Source organism: Quercus suber, unplaced genomic scaffold (genome assembly GCF_002906115.3).
Source record: "Quercus suber isolate HL8 unplaced genomic scaffold, Cork oak 2.0 scaffold_11, whole genome shotgun sequence".
NCBI lineage: Eukaryota > Viridiplantae > Streptophyta > Magnoliopsida > Fagales > Fagaceae > Quercus > Quercus suber.
Genome location: NW_027069477.1, coordinates 1569 through 5556, shown reverse-complemented (window position 1 = coordinate 5556; position 3988 = coordinate 1569). Strand labels below are relative to the sequence as shown.

General features: G+C 28.9%; 1 non-coding gene across 1 annotated transcript; it reads right to left on the bottom strand.

Moving 5' to 3' along the window:
• Nucleotides 1–423: 423 nt before the first annotated feature.
• TRNAF-GAA (transfer RNA phenylalanine (anticodon GAA)) lies at nt 424–496 on the bottom strand. The gene has a single exon. It is a non-coding gene; the product is annotated as a tRNA-Phe (tRNA).
• Between the last annotated feature and the right edge of the window lie 3492 nt (nt 497–3988).

Below are 3988 nucleotides of genomic sequence, written 5' to 3'. Positions count from 1 at the left end.
AAAAATGTTCAAATAATTTTGGTATAGTTTACATTTTTTTTTTATTGGGATAATCGTGGTTCAAATCCCCATTCTTATTGTTATCACTAATAAAAAATAATCAAGAGGTTTAAAGCTTATACTGTTTATCTAAAAGTTAGGTTATTTTCGATATACACATCAATTTCTAAAATAATAATAATAATAATAATAATGGTTCAAATCTCATTCCCTATTATTATTATTATTATTACAATGGAATTATTTTGTTATTACTATGGAATATTTTGTGATTACTATGGAATTATTAAAAAAAAAAAGTGTCAAATAACACTAAAAGTTGTTATTAAAAAGCGCTTGGAGAACAACAAAAGCAAAGAGAAAAAAAGTGTTCAAAAAACACTAAAGTTGTTATTAAAAAAGCTAGCTTGGAGAAGAACAAAATGCGGTGAGCGTGGATCGAACACGCGACCTTCAGATCTTCAGTCTGACGCTCTCCCAACTGAGCTATCCCCGCTGTTGAGGCCCTGTAATGAACAATTAATCATATCTAAAACTGTATAATCAAATATTCACTAAGTGAATGGTTCCGCATATTCGGTGAAAATCAAACAATATATTATGCATTTGCCTTTTTTTTTTTTCGTTTTAAATATATATTTTTTTAATTTGTGATAAGGAATAAAATGTCAAGGCCTTTTCTAACCATCAATTTATAAAAATTCTTTGACAACATTTGATGATATTGCTGCCGCTAATCTTTGCTTCCAATTGAAATTGTTCCTAACAATTGTTCTAAAACATTGGTTAACACATCACTATTAATAGAAAATTTTTCATGAAAGGTTGTATTCTTGGTGTTTTTGTTCCTTGCATTTTTTTAATCCTTCAATTTCTCTAGGAATGTATTTTTTTTGTTTCTTTTTCTATTTTTGTAAATTTAGTGAACATGCTGCAATTTCCTGTTGCATATAACACTATAAATAATTTTTTAAAATAAAAAGTCAATTTTTTTTTTAATAATTCGATAGTTGAAGGAAGGAGAATTTGAATCCTGGATATCTCTGTCAGTGCCAACAATTGAGCTACAAAGCTTCAAACTTTTTTAATCACATCTTGCATGATTTGCTTAATTAACTAAATTAATTGGACTCTTTGGGACCAATTTGTAAGAGGGAAAAGAGAATATGTACTTGTCCACCTATGTCAATGGAAATAGAAAAGGTAATGCCTGTTTTTTCTTTGTGATTTTTCTTTTAAACTTTATTCTATCTTAACAGATAAGAAGCAAAGTAGATACCATTTTTTTCAAGAATGCATTGATTCCCTCCCTAGAGTCAAGTACTGAAACATTATATTGAATTATTTGATGAGCATCTACGACTACGATCTTGAAAAGACATGCAGAATTGTGGTTTTTTTTTTTCGCATAATGTCTCTTTCATGAGTTCATCACTTTCTCAAAGTGATAAATTTTAGCAGCTTTGCCTTAAAGTATATATTAAAAAAAAAAAAAAAAAAAGTGTACAAAAGAAAATAGGTTGTTACTGAAAAATTCAGGATAGTGCAGGTGCTAACTATAATTTCTCATTGTATTCATTGGAAAAGCATGACATTTATATTCCCATTCGTTATTTTACATTTATGGAATTTTCTTTTTGACTTTAAGGCAAAAGGGAAATTTCTAATTTACATAAGGGGAAGATTTTCATCACAAAGGGGAACAAAAGCAATGGGGTCCTCATCAATTTGGAATCCATGAATTTCAAAGTTTAACCTTTAAACATCTTAGTTGTTGAGTGTTAAACTAAATTGCAGTGGTGTACTAGTATTGTTAGTGGGTAAAGGTTGCAATGTGGAGTTACTCCACATGATTTATTTAGAGAGGTGCATTGAGATCCAAACCTATATTTATCCTAACATTGTTTGCAACATCCGACACAAAATATACAAATTAATTATGGACTTGATCCAATTTTGTGGGGTGAGAGTTTGTGTGGTATAGACTTTAGGTTTTTCTACTACTTAATTTTATCTAATTTGGATGACGTACAAACACTCCTCTCCATGAAAACAACAATCTGATTTGGATGACGTACAAACACTCCTCTCCATGAAAACAACAATCTATCACCTTCCTAGGCATTGTAGTTTAGAACTTGAGATATGTCTTGCTGAGAGCCTGGTTTCTTCAATCTAATATTGTGGTGATCCATTCCATAGTCAATATATCTATCAAGAAGCACCATTACTCTCAAGTCTTAACTGGAAGAAAACCTCTAAAAATGATTAAAAGGGGGAGAAATTCATGAAATTAATTTAGTTTGGGGAGTTGGATGAAGCTTTGGCAATGATTTTGTGAACTCAATTGCATGATTAATTGCAATTTGGTTAATTGTAGCAGATCATTGGGTTTAGTTTGGATATTATGAAATATAAGGTGATTTCTTGCTAACCAAATTGACCGAGGTAGTAAAAGAAAAAATGATAAGTTAATGTGTTGAGATAAGTGGTATAAGGTTTGTATACATCCACGTTAAGATGTCACAATTGTCAGGAATAGGCAAGAAACTTTTCCATTTTCACCAATGCATCATTAATAGGTGTGTGCCAAATTTCCTTAGGACTCATACTAGTAAAAGATTAGAATTTTCTATCTCCCCCTTATGATTCACATTTATTATTTTTCTTTTAAAAAAAAAAACAATGAACCCTAACATGAGTATATATAGGCGACTAAACCCTAGACTACTAGTACAAGTAGGAATGGGCTTGGGCCTATTACATTGGGCTAATATATGTTTAATATATATCTCTAACATCAAAAAAGAAAACTTACGTCGTGTTTTTGATAGCTGTAATTTTAAATGGATTAAGAGAAATGCCAATGATATGGCTCACACTTTATGTAAATACAATTTTGCAGTTACATTTACTCATTATCTGTATTTGAACAATGTGCATATATATATATATATATATAAAAATACATATTTGTTTGATAATTTATGTAGAAATTGTATAATCACACGTGAATCTAAAAGTGACGACTAACTATTTGGGAAAATCATTATGACAAAATTTGGCTACAAACTTAATTGTAGTCAATGACTACAACTTTCACTAAAAAAATTAATGTTATGACATATTTTAAAAATATAACAATTGAATTTATGTTCTTAATACACATGTTAAATTTTATGCCAATCTGATATTTGATCTTTTGAAATTTTTGCTTGTGAATTTGTCAAAATTCACAAACAATAAAAAGATATTGAATGAATTCGTTGCAGCAATAGATTATAACCAAATTTGTATTCAAACTTATATCCAAATAACAATAGGAATAAGCATGGAATTGGGCAAATAATAAGATCGACAATGGTCGAAAATTTTTTCTTTTAGTTATGATTTAATTTGATTCAAATATAAACTTTTATTGAGCAATGAAATTCAACCATCTGATAATACCTTTTATATTTCTTATGAAATTTATGTAAAAAAAAAAAAGGTTTTCTAAAGACTAACATTTACTAATTATATAGAATGAGGAACTTTTCACATAAACAAGCACTTAGAAGTGTTTTCATGTTGTCAAGAATAGTTTAATTAATACCTCCTGGTGTTTTCAATATAAACATTCAAGGTTTTTATCTCTCTTGTTGTAACTACCAATTTACTCTCTCTCTCTCACACACACACACACACACACATACAAAAACGTTTTCATGTTGTCAGGAATCTCGTAACTCTGGTATAATCTACTTTCCTTCATTAGAATTATCATAGTTTAAATCCCCCTCCATATTGTTATTATTATGGAATTATCAAAAAAGAAAAAAAAAAGTGTTCAAATAATTTTGGTATAGTTTACCTTTTTTTATTGGGATAATCGTGGTTCAAATCCTCATTCTTATTATTATCACTAATAAGTAATAATTAAGAGGTTTAAAGCTTATATTGTGTATCAAAGAGTTAGGTCTATTTTGATATACATTATTGTCAGTTT